The following is a 20,456-nucleotide window of genomic DNA, read 5'->3' as shown; positions in this document are numbered from 1 at the left end:
TCAGCAGCACTGGACCCAAGGTTCAAAAAGAAGGCCTTCGGCAAGGAGGAGGATGCCGATAGGACCTACCAGCATCTTAGCAATGCTGCTGCTAAGGTGAAACTCCCCATCCAGCAAGCTGAAGGAGAAGCAGAAGAAACAGCACAGCCACAGAGTTCCGGGCAGGACAGCCAAATTTGGCAGGAATTTGACCAGCGGGTCTCAGGACTTGTGAGCAGCTGTCGTAATGCATTAACGGATTCAATGCTGGAGGTGCATGCTTTTGTGAAGGAGCCCCTTATAAGTAGAGGTTCAAACCCCCTCTTTTGGTGGCAAAATAGAGGTGTGGTTTATCCAAGACTTTCTCATGTGATGAAAAAGAGAGTCTGCATTGTGGCTACATGTGTCCCGTCTGAGAGGACTTTCAGCAAGATGGGGCAGATATTATCAGAGAGACGAAATCGACTGAGTTCATCAAAAGTTAGTCAGTTTGTATTTTTGAATGCAAATCTGAAGTAAGAGCAAAAGAAAGTACAATGCATAGGACAGTTTTACTTGACTTTATTTGACTGTTTTGGTGTGTTTGCTTTGTTGATAACTGGATTTTTGGGTCACTTTTTGGGGAATTTCTACCTCTTAGTGAAGTATTATTTTGCACAATTTTAGTGTTTGCTTGTTTGGTTACAGATTTTTTTTGGTCCCTTTTTTTAAATTGTCTACCTCTTAGTGAAGTATTATTTCGCACAATTTTGGAGTGTTTGCTTGTTTGGTTACTGATTTTTTTGGTCCCTTTTTTAAATTGTTAACCTCTTAGTGAAGTATTATTTTGCACAATTTTGGTGTGTTTGCTTGTTTGGTTACTGATTTTTTTTGTCCCTTTTTTTAAGTTGTCTACCTCTTAGTGAAGTATTATTTTGCACAATTTTGGTGTGTTTGCTTGTTTGGTTACTGTATTTTTTAAACACTTTTCTAGCTCTTAGTGTTGTATTATTTTTGCACAAAAATTATTTTGTATTGCACTTTTGCTTTGAAGTCTTTCTTTCAGTATCTTTGTATTTATTTCCGTATTTTATACAACCTTGCCGTGAAACAAAACGAAGAAAATGACGTAACTTCCCGTTCACGAACGAGTCGTGAATTTATTATTATTATTAATTATTATTATTATCCATCCATCCATCCATCCATCCATCCATCCATCCATCCATCCATCCATCCATCCATCCATCCATCCATCCATCCATTTTCTGTACCGCTCTGTCCCCACGGGGGTCGCGGGCGTGCTGGAGCCTATCCCAGCCGTCATTGGGCAGTAGGCGGGGGACACCCTGAACTGGAGTGAGTGACTGGAGTGTGTAGGTGTTGTATTATAGAATGAAATGTGTCAATTACCCGAGCCAATTATTATTCTATATAATAATTTGGGGGGGCGGGGGGGTTGTGTAGTTATATTGTTTGATATTGTTTCCACTGGATGTTCTAAAAAAAAAAAAAAAGCCATATCAGTGTGTGCGTGTGTGTGTGGGGGGGGGGGGGGGGCTTCATTGCACGATTCGTTTGAACGAATCTTTTGAGTGAACTGATTCTAAAGATTCAGTTCACCTAAATTTTAGGTGAACTGAATCTTTAGAATCTTTTTTTTAGGTCCTAAAAGAACTGGAATGCACATCACTAACACGAAGGTAAAACAGGAAGTGGTACCGCCTGAAAATGGCCTTCAAAATAAATCACCCTACCTCAAATCAAAGCATGACTGAAGGACATAAATAATATTGTTAGATAAATTGTATATATATGTTATATGTGCGTGTGTGTGTGCGTGCGTGCGTGCGTGTGTGTGTGTGTACGTGTGTGCATAGGTACATATGCAGATGCATGCATACATGCGCAGATTTGGAACAACTAAATTTTAACCCCCTAATTAATCCACATTCATATCTTTCACCTTTTTTCACTCAGAAGTATCACTGCAGAACTTTGTTGCGCAATAGCAACAACCAGTTTCCCAATAGGTCACAAGGTGGCGTTTTCTTTCACTTTCAAAACGTCTGCATTTTTTGTTTCACTGAAATTGATTTTCTCGTCATCAATTTCATGTAAGTATCGCAACTAATGTCTTTTATTTTGAAACCAATACTGCATAATATGAAGCATGGACATATAGATGTATACATTATATGCAAATTTGTAGATTTTATTCCTATAGGTTAGGGCAGCTCAATTTCAGGGCAAATTTGTGTGGCCGGACATGTTCTAATGAATACCACATTCTTTATCTATTATCTATTGCCTATATTTGACTAAAAGTCCATACAAAGGTTATTTTCCTATCACTGGTATGTACTTATTACTTTGAGGTGTCATTGAGGGTATAGCCTACGAAAACTCTAATAATTTAGAGTGACATTGATTACACACTATCAGAGGCAGATTTGATCAAAGGCAATGGTATAATATAATGTTCATTTGACTGCGCAGTGAGCAAAACTGATGGGGACTAAATTCCATGGGATATAGCATATTAACATAGATCTTTGTTGGACTGAAAGCATCTTTAGCTAACGTTCTTATAGAATACTTTGGAGGATTTGCGACGTGTTATGGCAGGCTGACGAAAGTTTTATTCAGTCAAAGAAGCCATTGAAATGGTTTGTCTTCCTGATCTGGCTTTTTATCTCTTACATAATCGTACATAATGAAGGGCGGCGCGGTGAAGCACTGGTTAGCATGTCCGCCTCACAGTTCAGAGGTTGCGGGTTTAATTCCATCTCCAGCCCTCCCTGTGTGGAGTTTGCATGTTATCCCCGTGCCTCCGATTTCCTCCCACGTCCCAAAAACATGCACGGCAACATGCCAAATTGCCCATAGGTGTGATTGCGTCTTACCCAAAGGTGTGAGTGCGTGTCCGAATGGTTGTTCGTCTCTGTGTGCCCTGTGATTGGCTGGCAACCAGTTCAGGGTGTACCCCGCCTATTGCCCGACGACTGCTGGGATAGGCTCCATCATGCCCACGACTCCTGTGGGGACAAGCAGTACACATAATGGATGGGTGGATGGATAATTCAATAAAGTTGTTGATTCAGATTTTGAGGAAATTCCTGAAGCATATGAGTCTGACTTCAGCCTTGATGATGATGAGCCACTGGTCGTAACAAAAAAAAAAAAAAACCAGCAAGAACTAATCCAAACAACCTTGATGTTGAAATTTATAACATACATTCAAACAGTGACACTGAGGTCCCAGATCACGACGAACCTCATACAGGCTCTGCTCGAGTCAACCAAGGGTTGTCTTGGAGGCAGAGAAAAACCCCAGCAGCTTCAAGGACCTGCAATATCACCTCCAACAGACAAAATACCAAGTCCAAAGTGTTATTTTGCAATCTAAGCAATTTGTGAACATCCATATGAACTACATATATATATTATATATACAATATTATATACACATATATACGTATATATATACGTATATATACATATATATATATTTGTGTATATATATATATATATATATATATATATATATATATATATATATATATACATATATACATCACCAGTTCGCCCCTAACAGAATACGATTACTTTGTTTTTTTTGTATTCTGAAAATGTAACGCTGGTAGTACATGTATTCCATTACGCACAAGCCTGCATATAAGCTTATCAGACATTTTATCCTTCTCTGAGGTGTGTTAAGAATGTATTTGTACTGATAGTAGTGTTTGAAACAAGGCCAGTAGTCCTACATATTAAACACTTACAACCAAAAATCTTCATGTGTGCGGGAAGGGCTGCACGATATTGGAAAAATATAGCGATGCTAATACCAATGTGATATTTAACATGCACCGAAAGAAACCACGATTTTATTAGCCAATGAAAGGATGACAATTATTCATGCAACAAAACAAGCAAGCTCAATGTAGTCTTCGCCAATCAAATGTAATTACTGTAGATAATTTTCAACTAATGGATAGCGATGCATATTTAAGTTTGACTGGTCAAATTCAGATAAAAGCATACCATTCCACAGGATGTTGCATGTCTTTGTGATATGCATATTGCATTGGCCAATATTTGCAATATTTATATTTTTTTCAATATATTGTGCAGCCCTTGTGTGGGGAAAGCCTGTGGATGGATGCAGACAATCCAAGAAGTGCATTGATTTAGGTACGGGGAAGTATTTTTTTGATACAAAAATGTCTTTTTTTTGTTACCCAGATTGCAGGAAGTATTTTCCAAAGCAGTTTTTTTTCCTTGCCAACACTGACATTTTAAAACCGACCCAGATGTAGTCCATTTGAAGATCACTTGGTTATTGGTGCATTCTGAACGACGAGGCACAAGATAAGAAATCAGAAAAAGAAGAGAAATCCAGTAGCCTAAATACATACTAGTAATACCGATAAGTTGGTTTGGCAGTGAAGCCTAATCAATTTAAAATTGCCTCTAACACTGTGTCTTTCGTTTGGTTGTAATGTGCAGTTTCTGTTTTGTTGATGTTGAATCATGATGTAATATGCATCTCTCTCAATTTTCTACACCACTTGCCGACATAAGGGTTGCAAGCGAGCTTATTTAAATATTTTCACCTATACTCTTCCTTTAGATTGACCCAAAAGTTGCCTTTCCCAGACGTACTCAACCCAAGGTAAGGTGACTTCCACTTGAAGAACTGTATATTGTTCCTTGTGAAGCAGTCACTGTTAAATTGCATGGAATACTGTAATGGTAATTGTACATGATGAGTTTTGAGAGACTGGGTATGAATGGCTGCTCTCTATCCAATGTTGCAGATATATGTAGTTTTTTATATGCCTTGAACATAGTACAATTGGTTACAATCTTGGAATTTTTTCAAGTCATAGATTTTACGTCATTGAAAAGAACATTTAATGAGTTTTATCTGAACTATAAGTTGCCGTAATGTGCAGGTGAATTTGCCCTTGTATAGTATGTTAATCATGAAACTTTGCTGTGCTGGGGTTTCTCGCTCTATTGAGATGCATTGGTTGCATTTTTCACCTTATTTCTGAACACTATAACAAGTACTGCTTGGCTACTAACAAAGCTGTTGGTTAAAAAAAATGTACCTCTTTCAACTTTTTTATCTATTTGAAGATATATTTTTAATTCAGCAATCATTGAGTACATGCCACAAGACCTAGGAGAAAAAAGTTACAAATTACTGAAAATTGCTCCTTCTATCTTTCACATTGAGCAAACCTAATTTTTTACAGTGTTGGAAGACATTGCGGTGTGTTCAATTGAGAGTCGGAATTTTGAGCTTGCCACGGTCACGCCAGAGTGGTGTTCTCTCGGCGCTTCTCAGCTGTATACTGTAAATGTACAACAAAACATGCATCAATTTTGTCTGGCTTACTGAGTTGGAGATTTGAGTTCAGGAAGAATAATAATTAAAATTGCCACTCATGGGTACGCATTCTGACATGTTTTTATGTAACGTAAACCAGAGATGGGACCAAGTCACACATGTGCAAGTCTCAAGTAAGTCTCAAGTCTTAACCTTAATGTCTCAAGTAAGTCCCAAGTCATTTTTTTCTTGGGCAAGTCAAGTCAAGTCAAGTCAAGTCAAGTCAAGTCAAGTCAAGTCAAGTCAAGTCAAGTCAAGTCACAGATTATGTCAAGTCAAGCCAAGTCCTTAAAAAGGTCAAGTCAAGTCCAAGTCAAGTCACCTTATTATTGCAATTTTAAAGCTATATATACACACCTATTTAGATAAACGAAAAGCACTTACTGGGCAGAATGGCTCTCCAAATGACCGACAAAGTTTGAAGTTGTCGTCTGGCTGTCTGGAATGTTTCTGTTGCATATCTTGTACTGTGTTGTCTGTCTTTTGCTGTCATAAAGGTATTTACGATAGCCGAATGTGATGACTCGCGGTACCCCTCCCGCTGACGTGTTTGTGCATGTCTGATATAAAGGGGCGTGATTCTCCAATAAACATGTTAGGTACGTAGAGAGGGCACGACTGATTGATTGACAGGGTAGTGATCCAATCATGACAACGCCATTCTCAGTGTTCTGCCCTCAGAATTGTTTTCATGATGTAAGAAATGTTTTCTATGTAAAGAAGCATACACAATGTTATTTGTTGTTCGGAAGCAAACCGGAAATGTATTTTGAAATGCACTGGAAGCTGCGTATGTTTTTGTTGAAGCGACTTGACAACTGATGAGTTGAGAGACGTTGGCTTTACTCGTGTCATCTAAGCGAATCTTTCTCCTCTCCTTATGCTCACGGAATCAACGGCTGTAAGTTATCATTGTTTCATTGGATAACTTTATTATTGTTTATAAGATAAGAAGAAAACTTATAGAAGAAACTGTGTTTGTTGCTTCACTTGCAGTTTCACTCGTGTTTAACACTGAATAGAAATAAAGGGAGCAAGACGCTCTGAATCCTGGCTCAAGTGTTCTATTCATGAGTTTGGCTGGCTGATGAACTGTGACAACGTACATGAAGTACATAACGCACAGGGAGATCAGTACAGTGAAAAGCTGTACCACAGTGAGTTGAGGAAACAACGAAAGATTCAAACATGGTCGCCGAAGATGTATCCAGTGTTATCGACATGGAGACGGTGGACTTTGAAGATAATTCACGTCGACCTTCATCTTCCAAGTCATCAGTCCACAGTCGATCGAGAGCTAGTGCTAACTCCAAGCGCTCGTCATCCTACAATTCCGTTCTGGAGGCAGCTGCCAGAGCCAGAGCTTCGGCTGAAGCAGCGGCAACCAAGGTAGCCTATTCAAGGAAGCAGTTGGAAATTAAAAGGCAACAAGCTAGGCTAGACATAGATTTAGAAGAATTAGAAATGAAAAAGGAAGCAGAAGTGGCACGGGTGAGAGCAGAAGTATTGGAAGCAGTTGCAGCTATAGAAAATTAAGATGTGCTAAGCATAAAAAGTCATTTGCCAGCACATGTGGCTCAAAAACGCACTGAAGATTATGTGCAAAGCCAAACACAGCTCAACGCACAGTCCCTTGTAGCCTACAGTGGAGTCTGGCGCCGCGAACCCACGCATAGTCCACCATCTGCGGCAGCTCAGGAGAGGTCCTCACACAACGTCTGCAGACCATCAGTGAATGAGGAACGTGAGGTAAAGGAGCAGTTCCAAGAGGCAATCAACACTCCGTATTATGGCCCCCCATTTCATGGTCCAGTCAGACTTTGTGAGTACAGTCATCACCCACACCTACGACACCACTACGTATGGATGACTTCAGGCCTTTGCGTGATAACCTCAGGCCTCTTCAGAGTGACATCGGAATCCCGACTCAGTCTTTACATGCAGCAAGGCACACATCTGCCCCAAAGTCACCTGACAGTCCACATATGCAACAAGGTCGGTATTCTCCTCCTCATGCTAGCCCTCCACACATGATAGACTTTGCCAAGTTTCTTGCTCGCAGTGAATTAGTGACTACTGGCCTCACAAAATTTGATGATATGCCAGAGAATTTTAGGGCATGGCAGTCCTCATTTCTAAATGGAACACAAGGCTTAGGTTTATCATATAGTGAGGAGCTGGACCTCTTGGTGAAGTGGCTCGGTAAAGACTCGTCTGAACATGTAAAGAGGATCCATGCTGTTTATGTCACCAAGCCCAAAGCTGCTCTACAACTGTCCTGGGATAGACTGCATGAATGCGATGGCACACCGGAAATAATTGAAAATGCCCTGTTCAAAAGAGTGGACGATTTTCCCCGTCTGTCTGCTAGAGACAACACGAAGCTAAGATTGCTCAGTGATCTCCTCATGGAGCTATTAGCAGCCAAAAACGATGGATATCTTCCTGGCCCGCTTACCTCGACACGCCTCGTGGGATAAAGCCTATCGTGGAGAAGTTACCTTCAGGCCTGCAGGAGAAATGGCTCGGTGTAGGCTCAAAGTACAGGACATCTTTCCCTCCCTTTTCGTTTTTTGTGGACTTTGTGTATGGCCAAGCCAAGGCTCGTCACGACCCAAACTTCAGCCTGTCCATCAGTAGCCAGCCGTACGGTAAAGGTGAGAAAGCTCCATTCAAGCCAAGTGAATTTAAGACTGCAGTATCTGTGCGCAAAACAGACGTGTCTGGTACCACTGATGCAAACACCTTAAACTCTATTGACGATGGAAAGGAAAACAATGAGCCGGCTCGTTATTGCCCTGTGCACAAGAAAACACACCCATTGGAAAAATGCAGATCATTTAGAGCAAAAACATTACAGGAAAGAAAAGACATTCTTAAAGAACATAAACGCTGTTTTAAATGCTGCGCCCCAAACCACCTTGCCAAGGATTGTCAGGCATCATTGAAATGTGGTGAGTGTAACAGCCAAAGACACAACTCTGCGATGCACCCAGACACCTCTCTGCCTCCCGATCAATCAGCCCTTCCACAAATAGACACAGTGGAACAAGGCAATTCCCCACTCGAAGTGACGTCACGATGCACTAAAGTTTGTGGCAAGGGCAACCTCCCACGTTCATGCTCAAAGGTGTGCCTGGTGCGCGTCTTCCCTCGGGGACAGCCAGATCGCTCTGTCAAGATGTATGTTATACTTGACGATCAGAGCAACCGCTCACTGGCCTGCTCTGAATATTTCCACCTTTTCAAAGTCAAGAGCAGCCTCTCCCCTTACCTGATGAAGACCTGCGCCGGCACCACAGAGATGATCGGCAGAAAGGCGGCGGGTTTTCAGATAGAAGCAGTGTGTGCCTAGACCTTCCACCTCTCATTGAGTGCAATGAAATAATGAATAACAAATCTGAGATTCCAACTCCAGAGGTAACCCTCACACATGCGCACCTGAAACATCTCGTTCCTCTCATTCCCAAGCTGGCTCCTGATGCAGAGATGATGATCCTGTTGGGGAGAGATATGATACGTGCACACAAAGTGAGAGATCAAGTCAATGGTCCTCATAACGCACCTTTTGCCCAGCGCCAGGACTTAGGCTGGGTCATTATAGGCGAAGTCTGCCTGGACAATGCCCACCAGCCAACCCTGAGCGTCTTCAAAACTCATGTGCTTGAAAATGGACGTCCATCACTTCTCATTCCTTGCCAAAACAGCATCTGTGTGAAAGAGAAACCATGCTACAGCGGGGAGGACAAGCATAGCCACACTACACATACGTTGAAAGCATTGCCAGTCGAGGATCAGCTCGGGCAGACTGTTTTCCAGCGAACAGATAGTGATAACAAGTGTGCCATGTCCTTTGAGGACGAATTCTTCTTGAAAATTATGGAAAAGGAAGTCGCCCAGGATGAAAGGAATAACTGGGTAGCTCCCCTACCATTTAAGTCACCTTGACCTCGGCTCCCAAATAACAGAGCGCAAGCCCTGTCTCGTCTCAGCTCTCTACGGTGCACTTTGAGAAAAAACGCTGAGATGAAAGAGCAGTTTTCCTCAAAGTCAAAGTCAGCTTTATTGTCAATTTCTCCACATGCCAAAGACACACAAAGAAACCGAAATTTCGTTCCCCCCTATCCCACGGTGACAAGACATGGCTCACAACAGACAAACAAGTAAACAAGTATAACAAAAGCGTGCTGAATAAATAATGAATAAATAACACAACAATAAATAAATAAATAAGAGGAGCAGAAAAAAAAGGAGCAAGTGCGCGTACAGCAGACATTCCCGAAAATAGCGCAACAGTGCCGCACGCTACGCAGAAGGGGGTAGCGAGTTCAGGGCCCTAACAGCCTGGAGAAAGAAGCTGTTGGCGAGTCTGGTGGTGCGGGAGCGCAGGCTCCTGTACCTCTTCCCAGAGGGCAGAAGGTCAAACAAAGAGTGAGCCGGGTGACTCACATCTCTGGCAATCGAGGTTGCCTTGCGGGCGAGATGGGAGGCGTAAATGTCCTTCAGGGAGGGGAGCGAAGCACCAATAATCTTACCAGCCGTATTCACTATGCGCTGCAGGGCCTTCAAGTTCTGTTCAGTGCAGTTACCACCCCAGACAGCGATGCAACTGGTGAGGACGCTCTCAATGGTGCCACGGTAGAATGTAGACAGGACTGCCTGAGGAGCACATGCACGCCTGAGCTTCCGCAGGAAGTACAGGCGGCGCTGAGCTTTCTTTGCCAGTGACGAGGTGTTTGCGGACCAGGAGAGGTCCTCACTGATGTGCACCCCCAGGAACTTGGTGCAGCTCACCCTCTCCACCACAGCACCGTCGATGATCAGCGGCAGGTGTGTTGTGTGACCCTTCCGGAAGTCAACAATGATTTCCTTGGTCTTATTGACGTTCAGCAGGAGGTTGTTGTCCCTGCACCACGTGGTCAGAAGGTCAACTTCCGACCTGTACCGAGTCTCGTCGCCCTTCGTGATGAGACCCACCAGAGTCGTGTCGTCAGCAAACTTCACTATGCGGTTGTCGCTGTAGGTCGCAGTGCAGTCATGCGTCAGCAGGGTGAAGAGCAATGGACTGAGCACGCAGCCCTGGGGGGCCCCCGTGCTCAGCGTGATGCTGGCGGAGATTTTGTCGCCAACACGCACCACCTGAGGCCTCTGACAGAGGAAGTCCAGTAGCCAGTTGCAGAGGGAGGCACTGAGGCCCAGCTCGTCGAGTTTGCAGATGAGTCGCTGCGGCACAATGGTGTTGAAGGCAGAGCTGAAGTCCACAAACAGCAACCTCACATATGAGTCCTTTCTCTCCAGGTGGGTGAGGGCAGAGCAGATGGCATCCTCAGAGGACCGCTTGGCACGGTACGCAAACTGGAAAGGGTCAATGGTGGGTGGGAGAACAGACTTGATGTGCTCCATGACCAGCCGCTCAAAGCACTTCATGATGATGGGCGTCAGTGCCACAGGGCAGTAGTCATTGAAGCAGGACGGTGCAGGTTTCTTCGGCACAGGAACGATGGTGGCAGCCTTGAAACACGAGGGGACGATGGCCTGCTGCAGGGAAACGTTAAAGATGTCTGTGAAGACACCCGACAGCTCCCCAGCGCAGTCTTTCAGCGCTCGACCCGGGATGTTGTCAGGGCCCGCCGCCTTACGGGTGTCAATAGCGGCAAGCGCCCTCCTCACACCGTCGGCAGAGAGGCGCAGGGGCTGCTCGTGTGGGGGGGGAGTGGTCTTCAGCGGGCAAGTGCTGTTCTGGGCGTCGAAGCGAGCAAAGAAGCGGTTCAGATCGTTCAGCAGACGGACGTCGCCCTCACAGCTCCTCGGCGCGGGCTTGTAGTCCGTGATGGTCTGAATGCCCCGCCAAAGGCTACGTGCGTCCTTGCTGTCCTTGAAGTGGGTGGAGACCTTGCACGAGAACGCCTTCTTTGCTTCTTTGATGCCTCGGGACAGGTCGGCCCTCGCTGTCCTCAAGCCAGCCTCATCCCCCGCTCTGAAAGCCTTGTCCCTGGCCCTCAACAGTCTGAGGACAGCCCCCGTCAGCCACGGCGTCCAGTTCGCGCGAGTGACGACGGATTTCGAGCAAGTCACATCATCGATGCACTTCGTGATGTAAGAGGTAACAGAGTCAGTATACTCCTCTATGTCCGTCCAATCGTTGTAGGTGGCTGCCTGCTTAAACAAGTCCCAGTCAGTGGTGTCGAAGCAGTCACGAAGTGCATCGGAGGCACCCTCAGGCCACACTCGAACCTTTCTCCGAACCGGCCTGGATGCCTTTACCAATTGTCTGTATGCGGGCAAAAGCAAAACGGTGAGATGGTCAGAAAGCCCCAGATGGGGGAGGGGGGTGGCTTTGAAAGCTCCCTTATGCGCCGAGTAGACTAGGCCCAGGAAGCTGTCTCCACGTGTCGGAAAAGGAACTCCTTCATGGAAAAGCTTTTTGAAAACAACCATGCAGAGATTGCCTCATTCATTGACGACTGAAGAATGCTGGTACCTGCCTTTTTTTGGTGTGTACCACCCCCAGAAGCCTGGGCAAGTACGGGTCGTGTTTGACTCAAGCACCCAACTGAACGGCCTCTCCCTCAACTCAGTGCTTCTCACAGGGCCTGACCTGAATAACACTCTGCTTGGCGTGCTGCTGCGTTTCAGGAAAGATCTCATTGCTGTCACTGCGGACATCTAGCAGATGTTTTATGGATTTCTGGTGAGGCATGAGCACAGAGATTACCTCAGTTTTCTGTGGCACAAAGACAATGACCTGTCTAAAGAGGTTCAAGAGTACCGCATGTGGGTACACGTCTTCGGCAACAGCCCATCGCCTGCAGTAGCCATCTATGGACTACGGCGTGCTGCCAAGAAAGGTGAAGCAAGGTATGGCACTGACACAACACAGTTTGTTCATAGACATTTCTACGTTGATGATGGACTCGTGTCACTGCCCACCGAGTCTGCTGCCATAGACCTGCTGAAACGTACCTGTGCCTCACTCGCCGAGTATAATTTGAAGCTGCGCAAAATTGCATCAAACAGTGATGAAAGTTTTCGAACCTGAAAAACCGGCCTCTGGCATTAGAGAGCTGGGGCAGAATGATGATTCTCTCCCTGCGCAGAGGAATCTAGGCTTATGCTGGGACATTAACACAGACATGCTCACCTTTAACGTAGCCATTGCTGATAAGCCTTACACTCGCCGTGGGGTGCTGTCAGTTGTCAACAGCGTCTTTGACCCGCTGGGTCTGGCCGCCCCAGTGACCATCAAAGGCAGGCTGCTGCTGCGAGAGCTGTCCAGTGGGGTCCAGGATTGGGACACTCCACTCCCTGACGAAAAGGCGAGCATGTGGGAAACATGGGAATCATCACTCAAAGAGCTGAGCAGCCACCATGTGCCCCGCTGCTATGTTTCAATGTCACTCTCGGAGCCAAGGTACACAGAACTGTGTGTTTTTTGTGATGCATCTAACTGGGCTATAGGGGTGGTTGCATATTTAAGAGCACTCAGTAAGGAGGGCCATTGCAAAGTGGGATTTGATGGGAAAGGCCGTCACCGCAGCCGGAGGCTACGATCCCACGACTCGAGCTCTGTGGTGCCGTCCTGGCTGCTGAGCTGGCAGAGTTGATCTCGAGTGAACTGGACCACAAACCAGACGCTCTGAAATTCTACTCTGACAGCAAGGTGGTCCTCGGATACATCTATAACGACTCGAGGCGCTTCTTTGAGTACATGCACAATCGTGTGCATCGTATTCGCCAAACAACCTCTCCTGAGCAGTGGCATTATCAGAATCAGAATCAGAAAACCTTTATTGTCATTCTACATAGTACAATGAAATTGGAGACCTCCATCCAGTGCATGAGAGGTAGATACAAGTAACATAGTCAAGTAAACGAATAATAGAAAAGTAGATGAATAATCGGAAACAGTGCGGATGAAGTGCGGTAGTAGTGCAGGAGGAAAGTGTCATCAGTGTCGGCTGGAGTTGAGGGCGGCTATGGCTTTGGGAAAGAAACTGTTTTTGAGTCTGTTTGTCCTGGTCTTCATTTGCCTGTAGCGTCTTCCAGAGGGCAACAGGTCAAACAGGACAGAGCCAGGGTGGGAGCTGTCCGCTGAGATGGCCTTAGCCCTGATGAGGCAGTGGGTAGTGTAAATGTCCGTAAGGGAGGGGAGCGGGCGGCCAATGATCCTCTGAGCTGCCTTCACCACTCTCTGCAGCTTCTCCCTGTCAGCGGCGGTGGAGCTGCCGAACCATACTACGATGCAGTAGGTCAGTAGACTCTCGATGGAAGAGCGGTAGAAGGTCAGCAACAGGTCGGTGTTGAGGTTGTACCTCCTGAGGACTCTCAGGAAGTGTAACCGCTGCTGAGCCTTCTTGACGATGGTGGTGATGTTCTCTGACCAGGAGATCCGGTCAGAGATGTGGACGCCCAGGTACTTGGTGCTGTGGACCCTCTCCACCTGCTCGCCGTTGATGAAGAGGGGAGCTGGCTCAGGGCTATGCCTTCTGAAGTCTATGATGATCTCATTAGTCTTCTTGGTGTTCAGAGCGAGATTGTTCTCTGAGCACCAGTCAACCAGCTTCAGGACCTCCTCTCTGTAGGCTACCTCATCGCCCTTGGAGATGAGACCGACTGTTAGATAAATTGTATATATATGTTATCATGCGTTCCCTAATGAGTACTTATTAATAAAGTTATTGCACAGAATGCTTGCTGTTTCACCTTGCAGACATCACCTAGTCCACAACAAGTCAAACGATGCTGTCTGGAGCTTCCTGACCTTCTACACCTCTGGGAATCCAAGAAAGTTGTTGATGTCTGCACATGTCATTTTGTCTTTGCACTCTTTTCACATGACTACTTTGTTTCACATAGCATTTTGTCCTTGCACACTTTTCGTTTCTCATGGGATCCTGTCTGCGACTTCTAGTTTCACATAGAATCTCGTTTCTTCTCTCATGAGACAAAGCCCACGCTTCCCCCCCACCTATCAGGGGCTAGTCTCACATTGTAGGTAGGGCATTCCTGAATAAAAAGAGAGGAGTGTAAACAGACCTTTAGTGTAATCGGATTGATGTAAGTCTGGATGCATTCCTCGTGAGAAAAGACTCAACATTCTGCCTCACTGGTTTTGTCTGCTGATCCTTTTGCTGATTCTGAACCTGACAAATATGGAGAATTCATACTGTAAATATGTTTTTATAACGACTCATTATATTTTCTTACAACAAGGTACAAGTGTATATACTGTAAATATGGTTTTAGAACTCTTTTATTGTTATAACAATGTTTCTATAACAAGGTACAACACTGTAAATATGTTTTTAGAACTCTTATTATTATTATTATAACATTTTTTTATAAAAAGGTACAAGTGTATGCACTGCAGTTGTGTGGGCACTCCTTGCCTTCTGCTGGCGTGTGGGCAAGTTTCATGCCATAATTCCTCAATTTAGAAGTTTTATTTTGACTTTAAAAAAAAAAATTAATTTTGAAAAAAAATCTGCAATGTAGTGAAACCGCGATAAACGAACCGCGATGTAGCGAGGGATTACTGTATATATATATATATATATATATATATATATATATATATATATACAGTAAGGGAAATAAGTATTTGACCCCTTGCTGATTTTGCAGGTTTGCCCTCTTACAAAGAATGCAAGGATCTACTATTTTAATCATATGTACATTCTAACAGTGAGAGACAGAATCCCAAAGAAAATTCCAGAAATTCACATCATATGAATTTATAAAAATTGATAACCGTCTGATGAGGAAAAACAAGTATTTGAACCCCTGGACAAACAGCATGTTAATATTTTGTAGAAAAGCCATTATTGGCCAGCACAGATGTCAAACGGTTTTTATAGTTGGTGACAAGCTTTGTGCACATTTCGGCAGGGATGTTGGCCCACTCCTCCCTGCAGACAGCCTCCAAATCATTCAGGTTCCGAGGTTGTCGCCTGGCAACTCGAATTTTAAGCTCTCTCTAAAGATTTTCAATTGGATTCAGGTTTGGAGACTGGATTGTTGATCTGCACAAGGCTGGGATGGGCTACAAGAGAATCGGAAAGCAACTTGGAGAGAAAAGATCAACTGTTGGTGCAGTTATCAGGAAATGGAAGAAGCACCACACCACCGCCAACCTCCCTTGGTCTGGGCCTCCACACAAGATCTCACCTCGTGGGGTCTCTCTGATCATGCGAATGGTGAGGAATCATCCCAAAACCACATGGGGGGAACTGATGAATCAACTGAAGGTAGCTGGGATCACAGTTACAAAAGAAACGGTTGGTAACACACTACGCCGTCATGGATTGAAATCCTGCCGCGCACGCAAGGTCCCCCTGCTCAAGAAGAAACATCTACAGGCCCGCATGAAGTTCGCCATTCAGCACCTGGACGACTCAGAAGAGGCCTGGAATAAGGTGATGTGGTAAGATGAGACCAAAATAGAACTTTTTGGCCTCAACTCAACTCGTCGTGTTTGGAGGGCAAAGAACACCGAGTACAACCCAAAGAACACCATCCCCACCTTCAAGCATGGTGGTGGCAACATCATGCTTTGGGGGTGCTTTTCAGCCAAGGGGACGGGACAACTCCATCGTATTGAGGGGAGGATGGACGGGGCCATGTATCGTAGAATTCTGGACCAACATATCCTTCCTTCAGTGAGAGAGCTGAAGATGGGTCGAGGATGGGTGTTTCAGCACGACAACGATCCTAAGCAAACCGCCAAAGCAACAAAAGAGTGGCTGAAGAAAAAGCACATCAAGGTTCTGGAGTGGCCTAGCCAGTCTCCAGACCTGAATCCAATTGAAAATCTTTGGAGGGAGCTTAAAATTCGAGTTGCCAGGCGACAACCTCGGAACCTGAATGATTTGGAGGCTGTCTGCAGGGAGGAGTGGACCAACATCCCTGCCAAATGTGCACAAAGCTTGTCACCAACTATAAAAACCGTTTGACATCTGTGCTGGCCAATAATGGCTTTTCTACAAAATATTAACATGCTGTTTGTCCAGGGGTTCAAATACTTGTTTTTCCTCATCAGACGGTTATCAATTTTTATAAATTCATATGATGTGATTTTCTGGAATTTTCTTTAGGATTCCGTCTTTCACTGTTAGAATGTACATATGATTAAAATCATAGATCGTTGCATTCTTTGCAAGTGGGCAAACCTGCAAAATCAGCAAGGGGTCAAATACTTATTTCCCCCACTGTATATATATATATATATATATATATATATATATATATATATAAACCTGACAATGGCATATTTTGTAATAATTAGGCATAATCACAAGTAAATACATGGAAATAACAAAGGCAAATTCTCATAATAATTCATCATGAGATAGTTGAATGGGGAAGAAGAGCCAAAAACATGGTTTAGTTAATTAGGTTTTCAGTCTTTAAATGAACTTGGAACAATCAACTAATGCATGTACAGTCTTTGTGTGTTGTTTATATACCCACTTGTTATCTCATTAAACATCCCTGGCCAGAAAAATCTCAGAGAGATGCCATATCTTCCTTTATTCTGGCCAGGGTGTGGCCAGAATATATGTACATAAATAATTGTTTCGATTCGTTAGAAGCGGGTGTTGTCTACTGCCCGTATTTTTTGGGTTCGCAAGCCTAACAAGAAAGCAGGTGCCACGGTGGCAGCAGCCATGCCTAGCTGGAAGGCAGCTTTTCAATAACAGATTGACAAACGTTTTTGTCAAAATTCCCACAGCAAAACTGGGTGAATAACTCTGATTTGTTAGAAATGAGTGTTGTCTACTCCCGAGGCGTGGATTTTGGGTACAAGCCGAATGAGGAAGCAGGTGCTACGGCGGCAGCAGCAGAAATGAGTTTGCTAAACAGCATGTCTGGCTGGCAGTGGACTCATATGGCGTCTTATCAAAGTCACCTAGCGAAAATAAATAAATAAATAAATAAAAATATTTCCATCCATAGGCAAGCAATCTGGCTACCTGTTCCAACATGGCGCCATGCATTAAAGGTAGAGAGAGGAATTATTTTGGGATATACAAGACCAGACGCAAAAATGGGAAAACCAGATATTGACCAAATTTTACATTATTGATCCCTTTCCCAAGAAAGACCTCAATGTGGGTTTCCCACGGGTGCACTTTAAGGCTGATGGAGGACCAATATTGCCAAAATTAAAAAGAATAAAATTGAAAATAAAAATAATTACAATCTTACTGCTTCACATTGACCATATATAGTTAACTTTGTATGCCAGCGACGAAAATAATTGTCATCGACATTAACTCTTTAAATGCCAAGCGTTTTCGGAAAAGACAACCCCTGAAATCCCAGACAATTTTGAGCATTTTCACTCATTTTTCAAGGCCTACAGAATATTGTTTGCTATGGCTATGTAAACATGAGTGGTGCCATAAGAAAGATTAAACTTGTAGATTTTTTGGGTCGTCTATTTCTGAAAACTCTTGGCACTTAAAGCGTTACTTAAGATGGGGTGGTCTCGTTTTTTTCGTTTGTTTTCAGGTTTTGTGGTTACGCACACTTTTAGTTGCTACGCATTTGCTAAGTGAGAACCCTGAACCGTACAGATATTGACCAGTATTTACAGTATTTGTATGAAATGTGCTTGAACTTCTAGAAAAACGCCAACAAAGTCTACAAGTAGTACCAAATATTGGTTTGTTCAGGATAATGGGCGATATAAACAAATCAAGCAGAGGGCCAAATTTTCTGGTAGAGGAAACGCTGGAGAGGAAGCAAAGTTTTGGCGGTGAGCTGTTTAAGTAGGCCAGGGACCCACTCCTTAACCAATCGCGTGTTGGCAATCAGGTCCGGCTTAACGAGCGATACCTGTTCCTCGTTCAATCAATCAAACACACCAAGGAGAGTACATGACAAAACATACACAAATGAAATCCTGAAAATCAAAAACCAGTGCCAGTCTCTGCCTCTTCTGTGCAGGAACATTTCTCGTCTGTTTTCCCAGCAGACAACATTCTATTACACATCATGGATAATTGTAAATGCATCAAACACATTGATTGCATCAAAGGACATTGAGATCACAAGTTTCCTTGGAGGTCACTGTGTCTATATTTGTTGAGTTGAGCTGCAGGCCGCACCCCTCTGGCTGAGCTGCCTCAGGCTTGGGTGTGTCTTCCTGCCTGGAGGCAGCAGATTGAGTGCACCAGGTGGAGATGTTGAAAATCAGTGTGGTTTGGAGGCACTCACACACAGGACATTGAGGAGCAAGCAGTGTTTGTGTAACAAAGGGAAAAGCTGGATGTGAGGAAAAGAGACTGCAGGACAAAGGCTTGTAGACAGAAGAAGGAGCCGGTGAGCTTTTGGACATTTGTGAATTTTTGCAGAGAAATGGACCAATAATGTGATGAATAAATTAAAATGTGTTTGTGATTAATCATGTAAAAACTTCAAGATAAAATATTATATTCTTAATATTATTCGGGTGAAAATACAGTTAATAATGTGGTGTGTTTAAAAGGTATTCGAGCCAGAAGTAATTGATTTGTGTGTGTATTTACAGGGGTTAAAACTGCTTTGTTTGGGGAAAATGCTTTAAAAAATGTAGTTAGTTTATTTTGGGTACTTTAAATATGGGTGTTTTCTACTTACCGTAATTTTCGGACTATAAGTCGCGTTTTTTTTTCAGAATTTGGGTGGGGGGGCAACTTATACTCAGGAGCGACTTATGTGAATTTTTTCGCATATTTTTAACATTCAAAAATCCGCAATGTCGTGAAACCGCGATAAACGAACCGCGTTTAACAGGTAATGTGATGGTCTGGGGTTGCTTTGGTGCTGGTAAGGTGGGAGATTTGTACAGGGTAAAAGGGATTCTGAATAAGGAAGGCTATCACTCCATTTTGCAACGCCATGCCATACCCAGTGGTCAGCGCTTGATTGGAGCCAATTTCATCCTACAACAGGACAATGACCCCAAACACACCTCCAAATTGTGCGAGAACTATTTAGAGCAGAAGCAGGCAGCTGGTATTCTATCGGTAATGGAGTGGCCAGCGCAGTCACCAGATCTGAACCCCATTGAGCTGTTGTGGGAGCAGCTCGGCCGTATGGTACGCAAGAAGTGCCCATCCAACCAATCCAATTTGTGGGAGCTGCTTCTGGAAGCGTGGGGTGCAATTTTTCCAGATTACCTCAACAAATTAACAGCTAGAATGCCAAAGGTCTGCAATGCCGTAATTGCTGCAAATGGAGGATTCTTTGACGAAAGCAAAGTTTGATGTAAAAAAAATCTTATTTCAAATACAAATCATTATTTCTAACCTTGTCAATGTCTTGACTCTATTTTCTATTCATTTCACAACGTTTGGTGGTGAATAAGTGTGACTTTTTATGGAAAACACAAAATTGTTTGGGTGACCCCAAACTTTTGAACGGTAGTGTACTTTATATATCGTTATATGGGTCCGTGGAATAATTAGAAATGCAACTTACGAGTCCGACGTCAGCGGCGCATACGCGGCGCATACGCGGCGCATACGCGGCGCATACGCGGCGCATACGCGGCGCATACGGATTTAATAATTTGGAGTGACACAGATGATTTGATAAACGTGTTATTTATGTAATACTTACCGTATTTGCCGGTGTATTGGTCGATCTTTTTCGATCCAAAATCGACCGAAAAAAATCGACCTCGACTTATACACCGAGTCATAAAATTTAACTACGTATTCATCGCTTCAAATGTGATGGTAACCAAGGCCGTTTCTCATGCATCTCATTGTGCGTGGGTGTGCGTCCGTCAGGCTCATCAAACAGCGAGAAACTGAATCATTATAAAGCGTTCATCGCATTAACACGCATCCTCAGCAACAATTTCAAATATTCTCACCTCAATAACGGACATCGAAAGCCAGGCAGCGACGATGACTGCTAGGGGGAAGTACTGGGTATTGAGCGAATGTGCGAGTCATCGCGTGTCAAGCAACGACAATAACTACCGGTACGTAAACATTCAATCGCCATTTCTAAATGAATGTCGTTGGCACTTAGAAAATATTCGCCAAACTTGGCCAGACTTCCAGGGGAAGAGGCCGAATTTTCACTTGTTCTGGCCGATCGG

The 20,456-nt window shown here is 44.0% G+C and overlaps 2 long non-coding RNA genes across 3 annotated transcripts; one reads left to right on the top strand and one right to left on the bottom strand.

Annotated features, from left to right (window-relative positions):
• Positions 1 to 1,632: 1,632 nt before the first annotated feature.
• Positions 1,633 to 5,960, bottom strand: LOC148394847 (uncharacterized). Its single transcript, XR_015859552.1, has 4 exons — positions 5,744 to 5,960; positions 3,197 to 3,320; positions 2,865 to 2,996; positions 1,633 to 2,759 (listed from the first exon to the last, which is right to left on the bottom strand). It is a non-coding gene; the product is annotated as an uncharacterized LOC148394847 (long non-coding RNA).
• LOC148394846 (uncharacterized) lies at positions 4,014 to 14,378 on the top strand. 2 transcript variants are annotated; one of them, XR_015859551.1, is made up of 4 exons: positions 4,014 to 6,260; positions 6,356 to 7,181; positions 7,257 to 7,354; positions 11,996 to 14,378. It is a non-coding gene; the product is annotated as an uncharacterized LOC148394846 (long non-coding RNA). The 2 variants fall into 2 exon arrangements; XR_015859550.1 differs by having other exon boundaries at positions 4,020 to 6,260; positions 6,356 to 7,354.
• The last annotated feature ends 6,078 nt before the right edge of the window (positions 14,379 to 20,456 follow it).

The sequence above is a fragment of the Syngnathus floridae genome, chromosome 7 (assembly GCF_059516105.1).
Source record: "Syngnathus floridae isolate MCC-2025c chromosome 7, RoL_Sflo_1.0, whole genome shotgun sequence".
In the NCBI taxonomy this organism is placed as follows: domain Eukaryota; kingdom Metazoa; phylum Chordata; class Actinopteri; order Syngnathiformes; family Syngnathidae; genus Syngnathus; species Syngnathus floridae.
This window is presented reverse-complemented; position numbering and strand designations above follow the sequence as displayed.